General features: G+C 44.1%; 1 protein-coding gene and 1 non-coding gene across 29 annotated transcripts in view; both read left to right on the top strand.

The window, feature by feature from the left end:
* Window positions 1-26,907, top strand: part of LOC122553369 (neurexin-3) — a 2,038,938-nt gene that overhangs the window by 1,589,715 nt on the left and 422,316 nt on the right. The gene's annotated exons all lie outside the window — the stretch shown is intronic.
* On the top strand, window positions 13,790-13,892 carry LOC122554043 (U6 spliceosomal RNA). Its single transcript, XR_006312907.2, has one exon. It is a non-coding gene; the product is annotated as a U6 spliceosomal RNA (small nuclear RNA).

The raw sequence follows: 26,907 nt of genomic DNA, 5'->3' as shown, positions 1-26,907 counted from the left end.
AGACTCAATGGGCTGAATGTCAGGGGTCAGTTGGCTGGATAGCTGGTTGGCAATGGACAGTGAGCCTAACAGAGTGGGTTCGATTCCCATATCAGCTGAGGTTACCATGAAGGACTCTCCTTCTCCATCTCTGTCCTTGCCTGAGGTAAAACCATCACCAGTTGTCTCTCTCTAATGAGAGAGCAACACTGTGGTCCATTAAGACTATGGCGACTTTACCGTTAACTTTCCCAGGACTGACCCAACACTGCCCCTGACTGGAATTGGTCTCAGAGGAGCCATCACACCGCCTCTGTTGTTTGACTGGAGAGAGCTATGGCCTAACAAACAGGAAGAAACGAAGCAGTTTTAAAAAACAAATCAAACTGAGACATGAATGTAATGACCTGAACTGGAATTCCACTTTCAGGTCAACAAGATGGGTCACGCAAGTTCACGTCATTTACAAGTTAAACTGAGTTTTCAAATGCTACAAATTTAAGTCTACAAATAGGCCAAGCCAAATCTCCAGCCTGTGACCATTTGGGTTCCAGTGTTAAGGTTGCCTAGCACCTGTGGTACGTTATCCTGTTCAGAAGCAGAGGGGAATTGGTATAAGGACACCTCATTCTTCCAATACCTTGTTGATAGTATCGTTAGTATATATCTCAGCTCACTGAACAAAATTGCACATTTTCATCCTTATTGCTGGGTATATTTTACAACCATCCATCTGTTAACCACTTCTGGGTTCCCCAGGGGTTTATTTCACAATTTCAATTACCTATCTGCATTAAACGATATGCTAATTCAAGGACAAAAAAGGAAATAAATCAATCAAGATAATTCCATAATCGGCCGAGTGGGATCTCCAAATGTCCATGGGCAGCCATGCAAAATTCTTATTGACAGGTGTAGTCAGGACCTTACTGTGGGGAGATATTGAAGTTTAAAGAAAACAGAACTTGGAGTAATTGATGCTGAAAGCAATTAAATTGATGCGTTTAAAGCGCTGAAAGATGTGAGGCTGCAGCAATACCCGATCAGAGTTCAACTGTGTAGCGCAATATGCGTGTGCACGTGTGTATCTGTGTTTAAGAGAGTATGCCTGTGAGTACAAATGTGTGTGTGTACAAGAGTGTGTGTTGTGTATGAGAATGTATGTGAGTATGAAAATGTATATGTGTGAGAATGTGTTTGTATGTAAATATAGAAGTGTGTGCGTGTGTGTGCAAGTGTACAAGAATATGTGTGAGTTTGTGTATATGTGTACTAGAGTGTGCATTTGTGTATGTGAGTGTACAAGAGAATGTGAGTGTATCTGTGTGTGTCAATATGTATATATGTGTGTATACATGAGAGTGTGTGCGTGTGTGTGAAAACATGATGTGTTTGAATGTATGAGTGTGACTGAGCATATGTCCCTTTGTGTGTAAGTATGAGAATGTGTGTGCGTTATTGTGTGAGTGTGAGTGTGACTGGTGTGTGTGTGTGCGAGCGTGCGTGTGCACGTGCTTTTGGGTTTCCATGAATGTGTATGCATTTCGAGAATGATTCTTTGTGGCTTTTTGAAATAAATGTTTCTTAGCATGTTTTCTCCAGTGATTGTTCAAATAATTGTTAGCACCCCATATCTTTCAACTAGAGGGAGGGGTGGTGATATGGCAGTGGATTATTAATCCAGCTGTTCAGACTGATCCTCTGGGGACATGACCTTGAACCTCACCATGATGACTGGTGGAATTTAAATTCAATTATTCCATTGAGAACTGAAAGCTCGTCTCAGTAACAGTGACCGTGGATAGATTGTCTCCCTGCTACAGGAAGAATAGAACATAGAACATTACAGCTCAGTACAAGCCCTTCAGCCCTTGATGTTGCAACGACCTATGGAACCAATAAGGATATTATTAAGCTCGAGAGGGTTCAGAAAAGATTCATCAGGGTGTGGCCAGGAATGGAGGGTTTGAGTTATAAAGAGAGGATGGATAGGCTGGGACTTTTTTGATGGGCATCTTGACTCTCAGGAGCTTAAGCTTTGGAATATATAGTGGAGATTTTTCCTCAATATAATTCATTCCGCTTTCCTATAATGTTAAATTTGTCACATATGACACTGTTTTGGGAAGTCTGTGAAAGACAGTTGTCCGAAAGCCTCACAGGTTATTGAACTGTGGAAGATATATACTCTCACTTGTACTTTGGGAATTCACTTTAGCCTTACTGTTTCTGTGCTTAGTTCTACTGGAAAATAAATCAGTCAGTTTCAGCTGACACTCATTGGCAGGACAAAGGTGTGGGAGTTCAAAACCAGAGGGCATATTGTTTAGGGTGAGGGGGAAAGATTTAAAAGGGACCTAAAGGGCAACCTTTTCTTGTAGAGGGTGGTGCTTGTATGGAATGAACTGCCAGAGGAAGTGGTGGAGGCTGGTACAATTGCAACATTCCTGATGAGGGGCTTGTGCCCAAAACGTCGACTCTCCTGCTCCTCGGATGCTGCCTGATCAGCTGCACTTTTCCAGCACCACATTCTTTGACCAACATTTAAAAGGCATCTGGATGCGTATATGAAAAGGAAAGGCTGAGAAGGATATGGGCCAAGTGCTGGCAAATGGGACTAGATTAAGTTAGGATGGACGAGTTGGACTGAAGGGTCTGTTTCCGTGCTGTACAGCTCTGTAATTCTATTTAAAAGGAACCTGAAGGCAACTTTTTCATATAGAGGGTAGTTTGTATGTGGAATGAGGAAGTAGTAAGAATGTGGAATTCCTGATGAAGGGCTTGTGCCCGAAACGTCAATTCTCTTGCTCCTTGGATGTTGCCTGACCTGCTGTGCTTTTCCAGCACCACACCCTCAACATGAATAGGAAAAGTTGAGACAGATATGGTTCAAATGCAGGCAAGTGGGACTAGTTTAGTTTGGGAAACTTGTTTGTCATGGACTAGGTGGACCGAATAGTGTGCTTCAATGCTGTATGACTCTGTAACTCTGTAAAAATCCATCTAGTTCATTGAAGTCTTGAGGGACGGAAATCTGCAACAATGTGGTTGAATCTTAACTGCCCTTTGAAATAGCCCTGGCAAAGCACTGAACCCGTGCACAATCTGGGGTGACAATGAATAAAAGCAGGGAAAATGCTGGAGAAACTCAACAGGTCTGACAGCATCCAAGGAGAGAGAAAGCAAGTTAAAGTTTCAGGTCCAGTATGGAGTTCCTGTTCAGAACTCTCAGTTCTGAAGAAGTCTTTTAACTCGGTTCCACTCTGTACAGATGCTGCCAGACCTGCTGAGTCCCTCCGGCACTTTCTGCTTTTATTTGAGATTGCCAGCATGGGCAGTGAGCACTGGCCTTCCCAGCAATGTCCACATCTACGGAAGAATTAAAATAGAACTATTCATCTGTGGCCCCATGTAGACAGGAGAGGCACTATACCCAGCTATGGGGATATTGACTGAACTGGGAGGCATGGCAGTTCTGTTTACCCTGTTCAAAAGCAACAGGAAATCTGGGGAACCAGTAAAGAGGCAGAGTTTACTGTTACAATCTTATGGTTCAAATACAATAGCTCCCATCCCAAAGTGAAAAGGCCCTGTTAAAAGTCGGGTTATCTCCCTCCATCTTTGTACTGTGCATCTCCTCAATCTTCTATCTTTTCTTGAAGGTAATAAATGTTCACCTGTCAGCCCTGCCAATGGGTGTCAGTCCAAACTAATTGATTTATTTTCCAGTAGAACTAAACGCAGAAACAGTAAGGCTAAAGTGAATTCCCAAAGTACAAGTGAGAGTATATATCCTCCACAGTTCAATAACCTGTGAGGCTTTCGGACAACTATCTTTCACAGACTTCCCAAAACAGTGTCATACATGACAAATTCAACATCACAGGAAAGCTGAATGAATTATATTGAGGAACAATCTCCACTATATATTCCAAAGCTTAAGCTCCTGGGAGCCTCGATGCCCATCAAACAAGATCAAACACACAGCAGAGACTGATAAGCTTTGACTGGTTGACAAACAGTTGTTAGTTGTTTGGCAATGCACAGAGCTATCTGTTATTGTTCTAGTCCAATACAAAGTGTTCAGTATCTGAAGCAACAGCCCCGATGTTACTCACCCAACCCAAGTACTGAGTTGAGAAAGGGCCTGGTTTAAAATCTCTATCAGAGTAGGGGAGTCCAAAACCAGAAGGCATAGATTTAAGGTGAGAGGGGAAAGATGTAAAATGGACCTAAGGAGCAACTTTTTCATGCAGAGGGTGATGTGTTCATGGAATCAGCTGCCAGAGGAAGGTGATGAAGGCTGGTGCAATTACATTTAAAAGGCATCAGGATGGGTATATGAATAGGGAGAGTTTAGAGGGATATGGGCCAAATGCTGGCAAATGGGACTAGATTAATTTAGGATATCTTGTCGGCATGGATGAGCTGGACCGATGGTTCTGTTTCCAAACTGTTCAGCTCTATGACACACTATCCCATAAAAGCCAATTGCCATTTTTAAGGTGATAAGAACTGCAGAATCTGAAAGTCTCGCTTTGAAGAGGACAAAACTTCATTAAGGTTTTCAACTCCTGCATATGCTGTTGGATTGCACATTGAGAGTTTGAGAGGGGCATGGATAAGGTAAATAAATCAGGTCTTTTCCCTGGGATGGCACCATTCGCCACAGCAGATTCGCCCCTGATGATTAGCCACTGCCCTTTGACCACTGAGGACACTTAGCCACTGCCCATTAGCCACTGACGACAATTCGCCACTGCAAATAAGTTTAAAATGTTAGAGAACAAGCATATCTAAACTATATAAAATTGTCATTATATTGGTTAAGGTAGTGTTTGCGTTGTTTCAGTAACAACTTATTTTCGTTACTGGAGAGTTTTTTTAAGCTTGTATTTTTTTTTCATTTACCCTCAAGTCTTCAAAATGGAAACAACAATTATTAGTAAACGTGAAAATAAGATGTTTTACCACGATAGTTTTATATATGTTTTTGATAAACTGTCCAAGAGTGATTCAAGTATTAAGTTTTGGCGATTGTGTTTTTATAGTGTTCTTATTAACGAATATGTAGCTGATGTCTCTCAGTCAGTCCTAGCATCTTTACCAAGGACAAGCAGCATGAAGAAAATAATTTGATGAAAGAGGAATGATAGGAGGCACAGATGATAGATAACAAAAAATTGTTCTTGAATACGGTGAAAGAGATTGTTTGGAATATCTTAGAGGAATAGTGCATAACTATCAAATGAACTAAAATTTCATTGTTTAATATTAATGTGAGATTTTACTGCCATTATAAAGATTTTTAAAATATTTTTCTTTTTCTGGTTAAAGTTTGTAACTCATTTTTATATATAAACCAATAAAATGATATTTATTTTACTTTTTTTTAATCAATATGTAGTATGTAGTTGTATAAATAAAGGGGAATGAGAAATATGAAAGAACAGGCGGGAGGGAAAACAATCAGTACGTACATATATTTCCGGTGGCAAATAGTCTACAGAGGTCAAACGACCCCAGTGGAGAAACGCTGGTGGAGAACTTGCAGTGGCTAGTCATCGGCTGCGAATCTGCCGTGGCGAATTGTCACCAACCCCTTTTCCCTGATGTAGGGGAGTCCAGAACTAGAGGGCATAGGTTTAGGGTGACAGGGGAAAGATATAAAAGGGACCTAAGAGGCAACGTTTTCATGCAAAGGGTGGTGTATGTTTGGAATGAGCTGCCAGAGGAAGTGGTAGAGGCTGGTACAATGTTGGTAAAGTGTTGGAAAAGGTTATAAGAGATAGGATTTATAATCATCCAGAAAAGAATAATTTGATTAGGGATAGTCAGCATGGTTTTGTGAAGGGTAGGTCATGCCTCACAAACCTTATTGAGTTCTTTGAGAAGGTGACCAAACAGGTAGATGAGAGTAAACCGGTTGATGTGGTGTATATGGATTTCAGCAAGGCATTCGATAAGGTTCCCCACAGTAGGCTATTGTACAAAATGCGGAAGAATGGGATTGTGGGAGATATAGCAGTTTGGATCAGTAATTGGCTTGCTGAAAGAAGACAGAGGGTGTTGGTTGATGGGAAATGTTCATCCTGGAGTCCAGTTACCAGTGGTGTACTGCAAGGGTTGGTGTTGGGTCCACTGCTGTTCGTCATTTTTATAAATGACCTGGATGAGGGCGTAGAAGGGTGGGTTAGTAACTTTGCAGACGACACTAAGGTCGGTGGAACTGTGGGTAGTGATGAAGGATGTTGTAGGTTATAGAGAGACATAGATAAGCTGCAGAGCTGGGCTAAGAGGTGGCAAATGGAGATTAATGCGGACAAGTGTGAGGTGATTCACTTTGGTCGGAGTAACCGGAATGCAAAGTACTGGGCTAATGGGCTATTCTTGATAGTGTAGATGAGCAGAGAGATCTCGGTATCCAGGTACCGAGGTTGACAGGGTTGTTAAGAAGGCATACAGTGTTTTAGCTTTTATTAATAGAGGGATCGAGTTCCAGAACCATGAGGTTATGCTACAGCTGTACTTGGAGTATTGTGTACAGTTCTGGTCACCACATTATAAGAAGGATGTGGAAGCTTTGGAAAGGGTGCAGAGGAGATTTACTAGGATGTTGCCTGGTATGGAGGGAAGGTCTTACGAGGAAAGGCTGAGGGACTTGAGGCTGTTTTTGTTGGAGAGAAGAAGGTTGAGAGGTGACTTAATTGAGACATATAAGATAATCAGAGGGTTAGCTGGGGTGAACAGGAAGAGCCTTTTTCCAAGAATGGTGACAGTGAGCACGAGGGTGCATAGCTTTAAATTGAGGGGTGACAGATATAGGACAGATGTCATAGGTAGTTTCTTTACTCAGAGAGTAGTAAGGGTATGGAATGCTTTGCCTCCAACAGTAGTAGATTCGCTAACTTTAAGTACATTTAAGTCATCATTGGACAAGCATACGGGCGAACATGGAATAGTGTAGGTTAGATGGGCTTCAGATTGGTATGACAGGTCGGCGCAACAACGAGGGCCAAAGGGCTGTACTGCGCTGTTATGTTCTATGTTCTATGTACAACATTTAAAAGGCATCTGGATGGGTATATGAAAAGGAAGGGTTTGGAGGGAAATGGGCCAAGTGCTGGCAAATGGGACTAGATTGATATAAGATATCTTTTCAGCATGGATGAGTTCAACCAAAGAGTCTGTTTCTGTCCTGTGTATCTCTCTGTCTCACTCTCGCTCATCCCCATCAGCTCCCAGCAGACATATTGACTTTGGAGAGACTACCTCTGGAATATTGTGTGCAGTTTTGGCCTCTGTACTGAAGGGAAGGTGTACTCACATTGGAGTCAGTGTGATGAACATTCACTAGATTAGTCCCGAAATGGGAGGCTTAGTGCTATGGTGAAAACTTTAGTAAATCTTGGGGATCTTGCAGAATGAGGAAGTGGTCTGATTGAAAGTTACAGGATTCTGGAGGAGCTTGATAGTATTGGGCTCCAAATGATTGTCTCCTCTGGTCGGGGAATCTAAAACATGGGGAGCACAGTCTCAGGAAAAGGAGCCAGTCATTTACAACTGAGATGATGAGAAATTATTCTGCTGAACAGTTTGTGATGTTTTGACGGTTGTGGGTGCTTCACCGTTGAGTATAGCTAACGCTTGTAGACAGATTTGTGGTCTCTTAGGGAATCAAAGGATATTAGGAGTGGGCAGGGAAGTGGAGTTGAAGTGAAAGATCACATCGAGTGATGGAGCAGCCTCGACAGGACAGATAACTCTCATCTTGCTCCTACTCCTTACGTTCTTGGGAGTGGATCCCTTTGAGCTGGGAGCGTGCATTTCACATGTGTCAAACACAAATTGTAACCATGCAGATTTCTGAATGAGTCGTGGTGAAGTTTCCACTCAGTTGCTGATGGGTGTCCATGCAAACTGGTCACTCTCTTTCCCTGTATATCCCTCCATAAATAACCAAACGTTAGTCGTAGAGTCATGAAGCAAAATCTTTCCCTCTTTACTCACCAATGTTAAGGTCTTCCATTCCTCCAACTTTCCAAATCGTTCATATCTCACCATCCTTTATGCTTGGGAAATGTGACAGGACTTTCACAATAAAACCCAATCACACATTTCACGGGAAAGAGTCATATGAAAAAAAAAAGTCGTCAAGAATGAACCATTAGGTGGGTGAATTAAATGTCACTTTGAATTGAATGTTAAATTGGGTAGATAAGAATAACATCAAGCTCAACACTGTCATTAACCACATATCAGTCTTAATATATCACTATGTCCTACCTGTGCCTGATCTTTGAAGGAACCTTTCCATCAATTACACGCAAACTCAATTCATACATCATAATTGCCCCTTGCTAGAAATAGAGACATTGAAGTTTTTTTTTAGCCATTCAGTTCAAGTGTATTCATTCTGAAAAAAGCAGAGATCTTCCAGCAAAGAATAGTCCATGCCAAACCCAAGTTTAATTTGACGACATCATATGCAGGGTGAAGTCCTCCTGTACCCACCAAGTTCTGAAGTGACATGAGGGACATGACTGAAGTTCAGGGAGTCATGCTTCAACATGTTCAGCTAAAAACATAGGAACAAGCACACCAGCGAGCTGCACAGAAGGGGATTCTAATTCTAATTGAACTGTTCAGAAATATAATTAGCAGGGAGGCAAGCAGGACTTAAACATGGGATTTACTGGCACACAGTTAGGGACACTACCACTGCATGACATGATCCCTAGTGGGTAACCAATATTGAGCAATTAGGGGATGAATAAGGAGGATGGGAGAGCTCAGCTGTGGTTTCCCTTGCATCATATTAGCCCTTTAATGATTTATTTATTTATTTATTCAACATGGGACTAAGCTGTCTCTGGCTAAGCCAGCATTTATTGCCTGACCCTTGGGAAGATGGGGGTGAACTGCCTTCTTGAACCACCTCAGTCCGAGTGCTGTAGGTTGACCCACAATGCCCTTAGGAAAGGAATTCCAGGATGTTGACCCAGCAACAGTGAAGAAACAGCGATACATTTCCAAGTAAAGATGGTGAGTGGCTTGGAGGGGAACATAAAGGTGGTGGTGTTCCCATGTATCTGCTGCCCTTGTCCTTCTAGAGGGCACTGTGAGGCTAACCACTATACTACTGTTCCACCCCACATGTGCGTCTCCCACTTAGTGCAGTAAAACCTTCACACATTTAGGAATGTGTGGCGAGCGTTGAGACCTTATCTAAGTCGTCATGATTTGGAGATGCCAGTGTTGGACTGGGGTGTACAAAGTTAAAAATCACACAACACCAGGTTATAGTCCAACAGGTTTAATTGGAAGCACTAGCTTTCGGAGCGACGCTCCTTCATCAGGTGATAGTTACCTGATGAAGGAGCGTCACTCCGAAAGCTAGTGTGCTTCCAATTAAACCTGTTGGACTATAACCTGGTGTTGTGTGATTTTTAACTTTATCTAAGTAGTACACTTAAGGTTCTAAATGGTACTCAGTTCGAGGTTGTGGCCCATGCTGTGAGTCGATGATTTGGTCCTATTTTACATTCAGTACTTCTATTGACTCAGATACCATTCTTTCAGAAACCCGATGCTATTTCAAGCATGAAATATGTGAGTCAAAAGGACTCAATCAACCCCATTTTCTTTCTGATTGCTCCCCCACACCATCCCCACTGCAGTTTTGTTCGGAATTGTGCTCAGGTCGATCTTCTCTTTCCTCCTCATTTGGCCCTTGACTTTTGCATTTGCTACAAGTCGGCATCATTGTTCCTTTGCAGTGGTCAGCCCTGCTGCTTCACAGTGCCAGGGACTCTGGGGTTCAACTCCTCGCATGGGTGACCGTCTGCATAGAGCTTGTACATTCGCCCTGTGTCTGCGAGGGGTTTCCTCTGGTTTCCTTGCACATCTAAAGATGTGCAGGTTAGGGTGGATGGGACATGTAAATTACCCCATGTGTCCAGGGATGTGTAGGTTAGGATGAATGGGCCATGTAAATCATCCCATCGTGTCCAGGGATGTGTAGGTTAGGGTGGATGGGCCATGCTAAAATACCCCACAGTGTCCAGGGATGTGCTGGTTAGGTGGATGGGCCATGCTAAATTGACCCATAATGTTCAGGGATATGCAAGCTAGGTGGATTGGCCATGCTAAATTGCCCCATAGTGTCCAGGGATATGCAAGCTAGGTGGATTGACCAAGCTAAATTGCCCCATAGTGTCCAGGGATGTGCAGGCAAGGTGGATTGGTCATGCTAAATTGCCCCATAGTGTCCAGGGTTGTGCAGGCTAGGTGGAATGGCCATGCTAAGTTGCCCCATAGTGTCCAGGGATGTGCAGGCTAGGTGGATTGGCCTTGCTAAATTATCCCATAGTATCCAGGGTTGTGCAGGTGTGGTGGATTAGCCATGGGAAATGTAGGGTTACAGGGTTAGGTCTGGGTGGGATGCTGTTTGTAGGGTTGGTACAGACTCAATGGCCTCTTTCTGGACTGTAGGGATTCTATGAAATCATGATTCCTTTTCTATACTGTAGTGCATAATTGACCATACATTTGAACTCTCAGTTGGAAGTCTTGCTCATAGATCATCCAAGACCCACCTCTCAAAAAAATCCACCATGCCCCACATCCCTGATTAGATGTCCCCAAAGTTATGGTCATGAGTTATACACCTGACATGTGTTGTTTCCTCTGTCTGGGTTTTCTGCCTTTCACCTCATCACCATTCCACAACTCTCTCCTTTAATGACCCTTTGAAACCATTTCATAGCACAATCCCCTAATTCAGGATCCTTTCTAATGGTCCTTAAAGGGTTAGGTTTTAAAGGGTGTACAGGGCTTTGGTGAGACTTCACCTGGGAATGCTGTGTGTGGGTTTAATCTCCTCATCTAAAGAAAGATATCTTTGCCCGAGATCTTTGATGGACCATTAGAACAGTTCCTGGAATGAGGGGATTGTTCTATGAGATTACAAATCACACAACACCAGGTTATAGTCCAACAGGTTTAACTGGAAGCACTAGTTTTCAGAGCGCTGCTCCTTCATCAGGTGATGAAGGTGTTGTGTGATTCGTAACTTTGTACACCCCAGTCCAACACCGGCATCTCCAAATCATGACATCCTATGAGATGACATTGTATCAACAAGATGACTTCCCTGGAGATTGGAAATGTGTGCTGACCTTGTTGAAACATATAAAATTCTTAAAGGGCTTGACTTGGTAAATGCTGAGAAACTGTTCACTGCTTGGAGGACACCTGTGGCTAGGATTGTGGTCTTGGAAGAAAAGATTGGTCATTTAGGACTGGATAATTTTAAGAAACCATTCTTCACTCAAGTCAATTTTAGAGTCATAGATTCATACAGCAAGGAACCAGGACCCTTCTGTCCAACCCGTCCAGGTATCCGAAACTAAAGTAATCCCATTTGGCTGTGTTTGACCCATATTTCTCTAAACCCTTGCTATTCATGTACCCGGTCAAATATTTTTTAAATGTTGTAGTTACAGCCACCTCTACCACTTGTTCTGGCAGCTCATTTCACACACACACCACCCTCTGCGTGAAAGAGCTTATGCTTATTCCTCGTGTCCTTTTTAAATCTTTCCCCTTGAAAGTTGCCACCCAGGTAAATAGTGCGGTGAAGAAGGCATATATAGCGTACTGGCTTTTATTGGTAGAGGAATTGAGTTCCGGAGTACTGAGGTCATGTTGCAGTTGTATAAGACTCTGGTGCGGCCGCATCTGGAGTATTGTGTGCAGTTTTGGTCCCCATACTATAGGAAGGATGTGGAGGCACTGGAACGGGTGCAGAGGAGGTTTACCAGGATGTTGCCTGGTATGGTAGAAAGATCGTATGAGGAAAGGCTGAGGCACCTGGGGCTGTTTTCATTAGAGAAAAGAAGGTTTAGGGGTGACTTGATTGAGGTGTACAAGATGATTAGGGGTTTAGATAGGGTCGACAGTGAGAATCTTTTTCCTCGTATGGAGTCAGCTATTACAAGGGGGCATAGCTTTAAATTAAGGGGGGGTAGGTATAGGACAGATGTTAGGGGTAGATTCTTTACTCAGCGAGTCGTGAGTTCATGGAATGCCCTGCCAGTAGCAGTGGTGGACTCTCCTTCATTATGGGCATTTAAACGTGCATTGGATAGGCATATGGAGGATAGTGGGCTAGTGTAGGTTAGGTGGGCTTGGATCGGCGCAACATCGAGGGCCAAAGGGTCTGTACTGCGCTGTATTCTTCTATGTTCTATGTTCTATGTTCTCTCACCTTAAACCAGTGCCCTTTATTTTTGGACTCCCCCACCCTGGGAGAAAAGACATTGGCTGTTCACCTTCTGTTGCCCCTCATTGTGAATCTTTGCAATGACACCCCTCAGAGAGCTGGAGATGATCACCCAGTGAATATGATAGGTTTTGAAAGACCGGGGGGGGGGATTAATTGTAGAGGTACAGCGAGGGAAAGTGGCCTCCTTCAGTTCTCAATGTTCTTGTGTTCTTATGATTGACTCAGAAGTGGCAACACTCCCCATTTTGACACAGTTAGGACCTTAAAGGCCATCAGGTCAAAAACATGTTTATTCAATCCAAATAATGAGAGCTCTTGGAAATAGATGGCAGCCTTGATATGCTTCTGCTGTTTGATTTTAATGGACTCTGCTGTGTGAATGTGATAAGCATACTTGCAAAATGAGTTCTTAGCAAACACCCTTAACCTTTAGACATGGCCATGTCACGTCTGGAGCATTGGCAACAGTTAGGACCGTTTGAAATGAAGCAGTGAGGCATCGTGCACCAAAGCAGTGATTGACTGGAAAGCCTGTGACGTATTGATGAGTTTGTTGGCATTTGCCGTCATTTCACTGGAATTACACACACAGCATCCTGTCTTCAGGCTGACCTACCATCAGTTTGTGTGGCACGACCACCACGCTGAATGGGATAGGCACAAAGAGATCCAGCACCCCAAAACTGGGCATCAACAAGGTGCTATTAGCCATCAGATGCACTGAATTGTATTCTGCCACAGTCTGTATCCTCATAGACTGACAGATCCTCACTCTGCTGTTACCATCAAACCCAGTGCACCGAGCCTGGTCCAAGAAAGAGTGCCATTAGGTGTGTCAGCACCAGACGTAACCTAATAAAATGGTGTGGTGTCAACCAGTGAAGGACGGTTAAAGAGCAAAATTAGCTTTCTATCAGCAGAGCTAAGAAAGCCAACAATAACTGGGCTATGTATTGATGGAAGGCTTTCTGCTGTCCTTGCCCTTCTAGGTAGTAGAGCTCGTGGGTTTGAAAGGTGCTAACAAAGGGACCTCGGTGAGCTACTGTAGCGCATCTTGTAGGTAGTACGTACTGCTGCTACTGAGTGTGAATGATGGAGGGAGTGGATGCTTGTGGATGTGGTGCCAATCAAATGGGCTGCTTTGTCCTGGAAGATGTCAAGCTTCTGAAGTGTTATTAGGGCTGCACCCATCCAGGCAAGTGGGGAGTATTCCACCACACTCCTGACTTGTGCCTTGTAGATGGTGGACAGACTTTGAACACGATTTATCTTGGAAGTGGGTAGTGACATATTTTAGGCCTTTCAAGTGGAACCCAAGTCATGGGGGATGGCATATAGTCTTTGTAAGTAGGAGGCTTGTGTGATAGATTGACGTCTGCTTGAATACATTCAGGGCTTGTGGGCAAGAATGGCAAATCCTTAATTTCTGGCCCGTCCCTAATTGCCCTTGAGACAGCAGTGGTGAGTCACCTTCTTGAATATGACTGAGTAGTTTGCTCAGCCACGTTACTGAATTTAGAATTGCTTCGGCAGCACTTATACTAAAATTGGAACAATACAGAGAAGATTAGCATGGCCCCTGCACAAGGATGACAAGCAAATTCGTGAAGCATTCCATATTTTAGTGGGTGGCACGGTGGCTCAGTGGTTAGCACTGCTGCCTCACAGCACTAGGGACCCAGATTCAATTCCTGCCTTGGGTAACTGACTGTGTGGAGTTTGCACAATTTCCCTGTGTCTGCGTAGGTTTCCTCTGGGTGTTCCGGTTTCCTCCCACAATCCAAAGATGTGCAGGTTGGGTGGATTGGTCATACTAAGTTGCCCATAGTCAGTGGTGAATATGGGGATTGGGTCTGTGTGGGTTACTCTTCGAAAGGTCGGTATGGACTTGTTTGGCTGAAGGGCCTGTTCCATACTGTAGGGAATCTAATCAATTGTAGTCTTGGTTGGTTGGAACTTAAATTCTCAAAGTGCCAGGCTAGGATTGGAACTGGTCTCCTTTGGATCATTAATATGGGTGTTTGTGTTACTGGACTTGTAACACAGCAGTTTTTTTGTGAACTCTACCTTCCATAACCTTTGAGGCCTTAAACAAGCCATTCCTCAGTCGTCTTTCCTAAAATTAATGCTCTTTTGTGCCAATGCATTGTCTGAAAAATGTTGCTGGTGACTTGAAGCTGTATAGGAGAAAGTGAGGACTGCAGATGCTGGAGATCAGAGCTTAAAAATGTGTTGTTGGAAAAGCGCAGCAGGCCAGGCAGCATCCAAGGAGCAGGAGAATCGACGTTTCGGGCATAAGCCTTTCTTCAGAAACTTGAAGCTCTATGTCGATCTTCATCAAGTAGAATTGAAGGTAGTTTTCAGTTTGATTCAACAATCCATAGCTTACTGATTGAGGATGATCAGCCATGATCATAATGAATGGTGGTGCAGGCTCGAAGGGCAGAATGGCCTACTCCTGCGCCTATTGTCTATTGTCTGAGCTGCAGATTAACCTGATGGCTCATTAGTTCTCATAGGCAATAGCTGCCTACAGATTTGACCAGGGCACTTGAAACCTGATTTCAGCCATTTAGGTATAACCTTTGCTCTACTTCTGCAAGGGTTTAGTTCTGGCACCAGCTGAGTATTAGTGCAAATCTTACTGATGGAGGTTTTCTGCATTGGTTTATAGGCATTTCAGGAGTGTGGTGTAACACTACAGAGAGTTATTGCACCTGAACAACTTAGAATGCTGCAGACTTGAGGGACTTCCACTGAAAGGGGAAAAAATGTAACTAAAAGTGGATTAATCAGCACTGCTTCAGAATGAGAATGGAGAGTCAAAATATTCAGGAGGTATTGTAATCATAAGGCTTCTAATGCTTGGAATGGCGTCTTTAAATATAAGTTAAAATGAAGCTGAGGGGGACGATTCACGTGATATTTTTAGAAGCCTGTGTGAGAGTAAGCCTGGATTGTTTGATTGTTAAAGGTCAAAGTTGAAACTTTATTGCTGGAACAGCACAGCAGGTCAGGCAGCATCCAGGGAACAGGAGATTCGAGGTTTCGGGCACAGGCCCTTCTTCAGGAATCTGATTCCTGAAGAAGGGCCTGTGCCCGAAACGTCGAATCTCCTGTTCCCTGGATGCTGCCTGACCTGCTGTGCTGTTCCAGCAATAAAGTTTCAACTTTGATCTCCAGCATCTGCAGACCTCACTTTCTCCCCTGTTAAAGGTCAAAGACAGGCTGAGATTATTCTAATGAGGAGAAAGTGCAAGGTATTTCTGTTTGAAGACAATGGCATCAGTTTCTTAGTTTGCAATGAATTAGACCCTTCGGTCCAACTTGTCCATGCCAACCAGTTATCCTAAATTAATCTCGTCCCATTTTCCAGCACTTACCCATATCTCTCTAAACACTTGAGAACTCTCTGTTCCAGGCTATCTCCGGGTATTTCTGATTATCACAGGCAGTACTTTTGAGTCTGCTTGGATCTGGGATAGAGGGAGCAGCTAGAGGTGAAATCATCCCTTGGTTCACCACTCAGGAACATGGGTCGGAGCGTGTACTCAGTTGGAGACGTATTATTGGTATCCTTACGATCTCAACACTGCCAGTGTTCAACATTCACAGGCTGATTGACACCCTCTCAGTTCAGACGTTCCTCGGTTCATCTAAATCTGGGGGGGGCATAATTGATGTGAAAACCCTTTTATTTTTGCGTCAAAATTGCATTTTATCTTTTTAAAACAAAGCACATCAATATTGGACTATCTACCCCACCTCTAATTCCTCCCGGGATATCTTGCAAGCTGGGGTTGGTTAGGGGTTGGTTAGCTGAGATGGGCAGATGGTCCATGTGTGTTGCCAATAGCATGGTTTCGATTTCACAGAATCATTGAATCCTTATAGCTTGGAAAGAGGCAATTCGGCCCATTGAGTCTGCACTGACCCTGTGAAGAGCAACCCACGCAGACCCAGCCCTCAACCCTATCCCCATAACCCCACGGTTAACATAGCTAATCCACCTAGCCTGCACATCCCTGGGCACTATGGGCAATTTAGCATGGCTAATCCACCTAAGGTGCACATCCCTGGGCACTATGGGCAATTTAGCATGGCTAATCCACCTAACCTGCACATCTTTAGAATGTGGGAGGAAACTGGAGCACCCGGAGGAAACCCACACAGACATGGGGAGAATGTGCAAACTCGACCCAGTTACTCAAGGCTAGAATTGAACCTGGGTCTCTGGCGCTGTGAGGCAGTAGTGCTAACCACTGTGCCAACGAGCTGAGATGTTTCCCTCAATGTGGGCTGAGATCCTGCATCCTTGCCATGGCCCACACTGATAGACTGGTACCCCTCAAGCTATATACAAATAAACTTTTCTCTGTCATGGAGAGGAATGACTATGGCTAATTTCATTACTTCCCCGAGCGTCAAGTCATGTAGAGCAGGAAATTCCCATGTTTAGTCTTTGCCTTATGCTCAGGTGGCTGGCCTAAGCAGAGATACCAGTTCCCATTCCTAGTACAAATGTTCAGACCTACTCCATAGACTAATCACATCATTCCTGCCAGTCCCCCAGCTAAGAACAGCAGAATGAGTGAAGAACTGGCATCCAGCCTGGGCCCTTGTTGTTAGGTTGTGCCAAGAGGGAGCCTGGCTGTCTAGGTTTCATTGAGGGAATTGTGTACAACTTGACAAACCCGAGTGAGTCAGTATTATAAAGGCAAACATTTCATTCACAGTTTCGCTCCGTGAAGCAAAGCTGTGAGTTTTTCAGGGAGATAGGAAGGCTCAGCACTTTGAAAGGCATGAGTCATGCGGAATGCCAGCTGAGGTTATGTTGATAGCATTCTTTACCTTCGAGTTACGAGGTTCCAGATCCCGCTCTGAGATCTGAGCCTAACTATCCAAGTCGATACTTCAGTGGAGTTTGAGAGTACAGCCCTGTCAGAGGTACCTTCTTTCAGATGAGGTGTTTGGGAGGATGGTGAAGGGGTGTGATTGACAGAGGGAGTTGGGGGTGGGTTGGTGGAGATTTTCCCAGAGTCCCAGTCAACATTTAATGCTCAATCTACTTGATCATTATCACATTTCTATTTGTAGGAGCTTGGCAGTGTGCAGACTGGTCATCAATTTTCCTACAACACATGACGTCATTGTTTCCAAAGTGCTTTAAAACAGTTGTGAAAAGTGCTTAGAAAAGTGCGAGTCTTTCTTACAATCGGGAAACTAGTTTGAAATAATGTGTTGTTTCAGGAAATGGATACTAAAGGGTTAATACGAGCTCTGATACATAACACAGTCACTGAGTGGTGCATCAAACAGTTTTCCGGGGTTTCTGGACAGTTGTAGTTGGAGACGGACAGACATTTTTATTTTATTCATGCACAGGATGGAGGCATTGCTGGCTCAGCCATCATTTATTGCCCAAAGGGCAGTTAAGGATCAACCACATCACTGTGGGTCTGGAGTCACATGAAGGCTAGACCAGGTAAGGATAGCAGATTTCCTTCCCTAAAGGACATTATTGACCCAAAGACTGTTAACCCAGAGACCCAGCTAATGTTCTGGGCACCTGGGTTCAAACCCCGCCACGACAGGTGGTGTAACTTGGAAGTTAGAGTATAATGATGACCATGAATCCATTGTTGATTGTTGGAAGACCTATCTGGATCACTTGTTTCCTTGAGGGAAGGAATCTACCATCCTTACATGTGACTCCAGAGCCACACCAACATGGTTGACTCTTAACTGCCCTCTGAGCATTTAGGAATGGGCAATAAATTGTTCTAAAAACTCTTTTTCAAAATTCATTCAAGGGATTCAATGCTCTCATGCTGTGAATGAATTTTTAAAAGATGCGTTTTTACAACAATTCTCAGTGATTTCATGGTTATCTGGAAACTCTTAAAGCCAACGATGTTTTATTGAATTCAAATCCCACCATGACAGGATTCAAACCCAGGTCGCTAGAACATCGCCTGGGTCTTTGGGTTAATATTCCAATGATAATGCCACTAGGCCATCACCTCCCTATGTGTTATACTCCTCATGTTACTATAAGTATGATGTAATATGTATAATATTACGAAGGAGATCTTGAAGTGCAGCAGTAATTCAGATCCGACGATTATTAGGGTATGTGGTAACGTTGCTAAACAGGTTGGTTTGGAAATATCTGTAGTTACTAAGGTGTAATAAACCTGACCGTGTTACTTATGAATGCAGCCTCTTCTTCTGAAACCTATTTGTGGCTAATCCTTCACCACAGAGTCCTGCAAAGCCCTTAGACTGGCCAAGGATGTCCTCGTTGTCTACAGGAGTAGTGCCAGAAGATTGGAGGCTAGCAAATGTGGTTCTCTTGTTCAAGAAGGGGAGTAGGGATAACCCTAGTAACTACAGGCAGGTGAGTCTCACTTCTGTTGTGGGCAAAATCTTAGAGAGAATTGTAAGGAATAGGATTTATGAACATCTGGATAGGAATAATGTGATCAAGGATAGTCAGCATGGTTTTGTGAAGGGCAGGTCGTGCCTCACAAACCTTATTGAATTCTTTGAGAAGGTGACTAAGGAGGTGGACGAGGGTAAAGCGGTAGATGTGGTGTATATGGATTTTAGTAAGGCATTTGGTCAGGTTCCCCATGGTAGACTACTGCAAAAAATACGGAGGTATGGCATTGAGGGTGAGTTGGATGTTTGGATTAGGAATTGGCTGGCTGGAAGAAGACAGAGGGTAGTAGTTGATGGCAAAGGTTCATCTTGGAGTGCCGTCACTAGCGGTGTTCCGCAAGGATCTGTTTTGGGACCATTGCTGTTTGTCATTTTTATAAATGACCTGGAGGAGGGGTTAGAAGGTTGGGTGAGCAAGTTTGCGGATGATACGAAAGTCGGAGGAGTTGTAGATAGTGAGGAAGGATGTGGCAGGTTACAGCGGGATATAGATAAGCTGCAGAACTGGGCAGAAAGGTGGCAAATGGAGTTCAATGTAGCTAAGTGTGAGGTGATTCACTTTGGTAAGAGTAATAAAAAGATGGGGTACTGGGCTAATGGACGGATACTTGGTAGTGTGGATGAGCAGAGAGATCTTGGTGTCCATGTACACAGATCTTTGAAAGTTGCCACCCAGGTAAATAGTGCGGTGAAGAAGGCATATGGCGTACTGGCTTTTATTGGTAGAGGAATTGAGTTCCGGAGTACTGAGGTCATGTTGCAGTTGTATAAGACTCTGGTGCGGCCGCATCTGGAGTATTGTGTGCAGTTTTGGTCGCCATACTATAGGAAGGATGTGGAGGCACTGGAACGGGTGCAGAGGAGGTTTACCAGGATGTTGCCTGGTATGGTAGAAAGATCGTATGAGGAAAGGCTGAGGCACTTAGGGTTGTTTTCATTGGAGAAAAGAGGTTTAGGGGTGACTTGATAGAGGTGTACAAGATGATTAAGAGTTTAGATAGGGTCGACAGTGAGAATCTTTTTCCACGTATGGAGTCAGCTATTACAAGGGGGCATAGCTTTAAATTGAGGGGGGGTAGGTATAGGACAGATGTTAGGGGTAGATTCTTTACTCAGTGAGTCGTGAGTTCATGGAATGCCCTGCCAGTAGCAGTGGTGGACTCTCCCTCATTATGGGCATTTAAGCGGGCATTGGATAGGCATATGGAGGATAGTGGGCTAATGTAGGTTAGGTGGGCTTGGATCGGCGCAACATCGAGGGCCGAAGGGCCTGTACTGCGCTGTATTCTTCTATGTTCTATGTTCTAAGTGACAACTCTCTATTCACGTTCTTTGGAGGGTCAGTGCAGACCCAGTGGGCCAAATGGCCTCTTTCTGCACTGTAGCGATTCTACGATTCTATGAACCTGAAGTGATTTGTGTCTAGACCTTGCCATCATATTAAAACAGAGTCAGAAGAAGGGATATCTCCTGATTTTTGAATAACAGGAACTCTGCCTTCGCACAAGGATGGGTCAGTTGGGATAGATTGCTGGGGAGCATAGTCAAGACATCTATTAAGAAAGTGAACAAGAAACGCCACATCAGTCAGAGGAGAGAGAGAGAGAGAGAAACAGATTTCTCACTCCTGAGATGCCGCCTGACCAGCTGACTGTTTCCAGAACCTTCTATCTGCATTTTTGCTGCAGATTGTGGCTTATAAATTGATTCAGGTCAATGGGAAACCCCATTTTTACAGACTAACCCCCTCCCAAAAAGCGATCACTTTAAAAGTCGACTTCCCCTTCTTTTTCCAGTCGTGACATGCTGTACTTGATTTTGTTAGCCTCAACAATGCACCCCATAATGTTTTTTTTTTGTTTCCTAAAACTACAACTTATACTGGGAGTAAGGGATCCAGCTAGAGAGATTTTGTATTGGAGTTGGAGACATACCAACACATAACCTATCTCCTGTGGTCAACAACAAAAATGGAGACCACCCACACTCAAGGCGGTGGTGCAGGTTTACATTCAGCAGGACTTCTCGAAACTCCAAACACCCCAAATTTCTTACCAATACCTGATATATGTCAAATTTCCAGAATCCACAATATTTGCTTTTTTTCTCAGAAGCAGTTGTTTCCTAAATGGGCAAGATGTACTGAGGCAATTGGACAAGCTTTCATCATTGACTTCTATCCCACTCTGGGGGACAAACCGTAAAATGTAGGAGCGGAAATAGGCCATTCGGCCCATCAAGTCTGTTCTGCCATTGAATGAGAGCATGACTGATCTGATAATCCTTAACTGCACTTTCCTGCCTTTTCTCCATAGCCTTGATTCCCTCATTAATAAAAAAAAATGAGGTGGAAGTGGGTACTGCTGATGCTAGAGATTAGAGTCAAGATTAGAATAGTGCTGGAAAAGCACAGCAGGTCGGGCAGCATCCAAGGAACAGGAAAATCGATGTTTCGGGCAAAAGCCCTTCATCAGGAATTCCTGAATTAAAAAAAACTGACTTTCTCAACATCGAATAGACTCAACGGCCCTCCATTGCTGTCCTATTCACTTTAAGGTCAACAACAGATGATACTGATGTAGTGTATTTAATGTAATGGAGGTGTTTCATAGGAGCAGGATAAAGCAAATTGTGATCTCTAATGAAACAGAAAGAGATATGAGGTCAGGTGGCCAATCTTGGCCAATGAGGTTGACTGTGAGGAGTCCTAAAGGTGATCCAAGGTACAAGTGATAACATTAAATAAATCTAAATCTAAATCAGAGATGGCGACATGTAGACAGATCAACTTTGAGGCAATTAAGGAATGCACCAGTTGTGAATACACAAGGCTCTTGGAGGATTGTGAGACTGGAGGAGATTTCAGAGCTGGGGTAGGAAGATGGTACAAGGGCATTGGAGGGATTTGGAAACAGAGAGGGGAATTTTAAAATCAAGACTGGCTTGACCAGGGGCACTGATGTTTGATAAACAGAGAATTAATGTGTTGAGGTTTGGGTTGTGTTTTTTTTGTTTAAATGTCGATCGGTGTACATAGAACATAGAACATAGAAGAATACAGCGCAGTACAGGCCCTTCGGCCCTCGATGTTGCGCCGATCCAAGCCCACCTAACCTACACTAGCCCACTATCCTCCATATGCCTATCCAATGCCCGCTTAAATGCCCACAATGAGGGAGAGTCCACCACTGCTACTGGCAGGGCATTCCATGAACTCACGACTCGCTGAGTAAAGAACCTACCCCTAACATCTGTCCTATACCTACCCCCCCAAATGTTTCTGGTGAAGATGACAATGCCTTTAACAAAGCCAATTAAAGCTCAGCTACAAGCTCGAGGGCATGTGAGTTGTAGTTGAAACAAATTATTCCAACTTGCAAATCACCTTCAGCACATCGCATATTATATTGTAAATATAATCTAACAAATGGTCTGTTTGGAAGATCATTGATGTGTTTGCTTGAGGGTTTGAAACCCAAGTGACAACAGGGATTTCAGAACTTGGGGTTCCACTTTATAATAGAAGATATAGCCTGAGATCAAATCCCTTTCCCTGAAGGGAAATGTTGAGAGACCTGAAGGTTCAAGACTCCTGTTGGTCATTTGACTTAGAGGACACCATAACGGGAATTAATAACCCAGAGAAGGACTATCAACTTTGGTGAAAGATGCTGTTTGGTCTGCCCGAGACTTGTTGGCCTGCCAGAGCAAGGAGTTGACCCTAACCTCGTGTTGAGAGTGTGTTGCTAGAAAAGCACAGCAGGTCAGGCAGCATTCAAGAAGAAGGAGAATCAACGTTTCGGGCCAGAGCCCTTCATCAGGAATTCCCCACATCTCTGACTGCACATTTGTTCGGTGTTTCTGGGAGATGGAATTGGTCCCTTGGCTTTGAGATCGTTGGCACTCCTTTCTCCAATTCCTTTTCTGTACTTTCTCTTGCCAACATGTGTTCTCAAAGAACATGGTGCTTACAGAAAGGGGACACAAATTACATTCCTTCTCTCCTTTCATGGGCATCAATATGACTGGCAAGGGCAGAAATTGTGACTGATCCCTTATTGCCTTTGAACTGATTGGCTGCCTGGGCCATTTTAGAGGGCAGTTAGAGGTTAAACACATTGGTGTGGGCCTGGAGTCACTTGAAGGCCTGTCCAAATAAAGACAGCAGATTTCCTTCTCTAAAAAAGTGATTAGTGAACCAGATGGGCTTTAATGACTAACACTGTTGGTTCCCAGTCATTGTAGTTGGGATGAGCTTTTACTTTCAAATTTTATTCACTCAATTCAAACTGATGCAATGGAATTTGAAGCCAAAACATTATTACTTTAACCTCACCTCTGAATGACTAGTCTAGTGACAGTGCCAATATGTCTCTATTTCTTCAGGCTTCTGTTCATATGAGACACAGTGGTCCTGTATTACTGCAGTGGATGGCGATAAAGAATGATTTCTGTGGATTTCAACAGAACAGAACAGGGTGACATTGGTTAAAAACTGTACCCGATTGCTTTTTGCGAATCATAAAGTGTTTCTATAGATGGAATGAGTCTTGCCTAAGTCACGGTGGCCATCCAAGATGGCTGCCATTGTAGTCATCTACCCCACATGCCTATGAAAGCATAGAGGGTGGCACTGCCATAGCCACTATTAACCCCTCACCATCATTGCTTGCCATTGTTCCCTACCCATTGCTAGCCACTGTTACCCTTCACCATTGACTGTACAATCTGCCCCTTCTTCCTGAGTGTGCTATATTTCAGGAGCAGATCTTGTATGAATGCTGGAACAGCACAGTGCTGGAAATTTAATGAATTCTCGTCAATAAATCAATTAGTCATAGAGATGTCGCACCACAGAAAGAGGCTCTTTGGCCCTTCATGTTCACATCACACAAGTCATCAACTATTCTCATCCCATTTGCATCATTTGGCCCATTGCCTTGTATGCTATGGCATTTAATTGTTCATCTAACTAGTTCTTCAATGTCTTGAGGAGTCCTGCCTCTGTCAAATTACAGATGCCTAAAAACCACTGGGTGAAAACAAAATCTGCTCCAATCCCTTTTAAACCTCCTCCTCCTTGCCTTTTAAAATGTTGGGATAGGATTTTTTAGAATTCTGCCATACTGTAATGTTTTCATTTCAGTGAGTCATCACTTAGACACTTTACTGCAAAGATGTGTCTCTGTCCATGGACATTTAGCTCGACACTAAGAGATGATATTGGCAATAAACACAGACTTTAACACCTTCCCTTGGGAGCTTACCAGGATAAACAGAACACCATTAGAGAGTAGGTTGCCTGGGGAAGCTGTGGACTTAATGCTTTATTTCCTGCTCTTTTGCAATGGCATTTACTTACTTTGGTCAACTTCTTTCTCCAAGGAGCAGAGACATTCTGTTGGTTAGAGTGTGCACACTCCCCTGTATGTGCCCTGGTGTCTGATGATCAGGCGTGCACCAATAACTGTTCTAATTATTTGGTATCATAGCTTGTTGTTAAGGCAAATGAAATATAGTTTTGTTAACCAGACGCTGAGGTTGCTCAGTGTAAAACTGACCAATACAAATCAGAAAACTTTACCCGATTGCCTTTTATGAGTGTTACTATAAATGGAATGTGTTTTGCCAATGCCAAGGTGATCATCCAAGATGGCCACCATTGTGAAGGCTTTCTTGCTGAGTTAGTCTCCAGTTATGCTCTATAAATGACTTCAGTGTCCTTGTAGGAGGGTAGGGAAACATTCAGGCGAGCCAATGGCCAAGATCCATTGTGTTTGCTCGGGTATTAAGAAAGTCCAGCACTGAAAATGTGTTGCTGGAAAAGTGCAGCAGGTCAGGCAGCATCCAAGGAGCAGGAGAATCGACATTTCGGGCATGAGCCCTTCTTCAGAAATGAGGAAAGTGTGTCCAGCAGGCTAAGATAAAAGGTAGGGAGGAGGGACTTGGGGGAGGGGCGTTGGAAATGTGATAGGTGGAAGGAGGTCAAGGTGAGGGTGATAGGCCGGAGTGGGGGTGGTGGCGGAGAGGTCAGGAAGAAGATTGCAGGTTAGGAAGGCGGTGCTGAGTTCGAGGGATTTGACTGAGACAGGGTGGGGGGAGGGGAAATGAGGAAACTGGAGAAATCTGAGTTCATTCCTGTGGTTGGAGGGTTCCTAGGCGGAAGATGAGGCGCTCTTCCTCCAACCGTCGTGTTGCTATGGTCTGGCGATGGAGGAGTCCAAAGACCTGCATGTCCTTGGTGGAGTGGGAGGGGGAGTTGAAGTGTTGAGCCACAGGGTGGTTCGGTTGGTTGGTCCGGATGTCCCAGAGGTGTTCTCTGAAACGTTCCGCAAGTAGGTGGCCTGTCTCCCCAATATAGAGGAGGCCACATTGGGTACAGCGGATGCAATAAATGATGTGTGTGGAGGTGCAGGTGAATTTGTGGCAGATATGAAAGGATCCCTTTGGGCATTGGAGGGAAGTGAGGGGGGAGGCGTGGGCGCAAGTTTTGCATTTCTTGCGGTTGCAGTGGAAGGTACCAGGAGTGGAGGTTGGGTTGGTGGGGGGTGTGGACCTGACGAGGGATTCACGGAGGGAGTGATCTTTTCAGAACGCTGATAGGGGAGGGGAGGGAAATATATCCCTGGTGGTGGGGTCCGTTTGGAGGTGGCGGAAATGACGGCGGATGATACGTTGTACATGGAGGTTAGTGGGGTGGTAGGTGAGGACCAGTGGGGTTCTGTCCTGGTGGCGATTGGAGGGGCGGGGCTCAGGGCGGAGGAGCAGGAAGTGGAGGAGATGCAGTGGAGGGCATCGTCGCTCACGTCTGGGGGGAATATTATGGTCTTTGAAGAAGGAGGCCATCTGGGTTGTACGGTATTGGAACTGGTCCTCCTGGGAGCAGATGCGGCGGAGACGAGGGAATTGGGAATATGGGATGGCGTTTTTACAGGGGGCAGGGTGGGAGGAGGTGTAGTCTAGGGAGCTGTGGGAGTCGGTCGGTTTGTAGTATTAAGAAATTCCTATTCCTATTAAGAAAGTCCACCATTGTAAAGTCCAGGGCAGGGATGAATGAGCTTAAAATTGAAACAAAACATCAGCATCAATTGTAAATTCAAGAAAGATAACCTAACTCCATGAAGGGAAAATTAATAGTTTCTTTCCAATCAATGTTTAGCAAATGCTGAAAAGATTGAAAGGAATTGGGAATGTATTCCTATCAATGGTGCAAAGTGGACTTGAAGCTGGAGTTAGGAAATGAAAGAAACATAATGGGAAAATTGTGCTGAAGTCTCAGAACAGTTGAAATAAATGACTAAATAAACAGACATGAAAATGTGCTCATTCCGGATGTCCCTTACAATGTCATTCAGGGTCAAGGAACTACATTGGGTCAATGGATCTCAGAAAGACAAGGATCAACCATGATCTAATGTATGACAGAACACACTTGAGGATTTGTATAGTCTCCTCTTGCTGGTGTGTTATGTTATTTACCTGAGTGGGCCACACCAAAGAGTCCCCTGTCCCAAAGGGGTTCTGTCGCTACGTCTGATCTTGCTGTCCTTGACGGAAGGTTCCCTGTGTCCTTGCCAACAGTTCCACCACAACCAAAACCAGATAAATTGGCCAGACATCTCTGTGTGAGAGCTGTGAGCACAGACTAGCTGGTCTATTTGCTCACGTAACAAATCAGAACACATCAAAATAATCCATGGGATATGAGTGCTTTTCAAATTCCTCCACCTTTGCCTTCCCCATCTCAGTAGCTGTCTGTAATTCTAACCCAGCAAGATACCTGCACTGCTTGAACTTTGACCTCGTTTCCCCACCATTGGTGGCATACCTTCAGCTGCTCACCTGCCAAGCTTTGGAAATCCCAGTTCAGTACCTCCCTGATCTTTATTTCTCTTTGCCCATTTAAGATGTCCTCTGGACTAAACCTTTGACTCCTGCTCTAACGTCATCTCATGTGGTTCAATGTCAAATTCTCTTTCACACCTCCCCTGTGGAAAGCCTTACAATGCTTCATTACATTAAAGGAGTTTTATAAATATAGGTTGTTATTGTGCTGCGATGTTAAAGTTATCTGATCATTTTAACATTTCTGTTGGACTTGCTTGATGTAAGGTGTCACTGTACAGCAAGATTGGGGTCTAACTGACATTTTCCTCACCCCACCACCCCACCCAACCCAGATGAACTGAATCCAG

Source organism: Chiloscyllium plagiosum, unplaced genomic scaffold, assembly GCF_037043375.1.
Source record: "Chiloscyllium plagiosum isolate Xiang-an unplaced genomic scaffold, Cpla_swu_hap1 HiC_scaffold_8, whole genome shotgun sequence".
Taxonomy (NCBI): domain Eukaryota; kingdom Metazoa; phylum Chordata; class Chondrichthyes; order Orectolobiformes; family Hemiscylliidae; genus Chiloscyllium; species Chiloscyllium plagiosum.
This window is presented reverse-complemented; position numbering and strand designations above follow the sequence as displayed.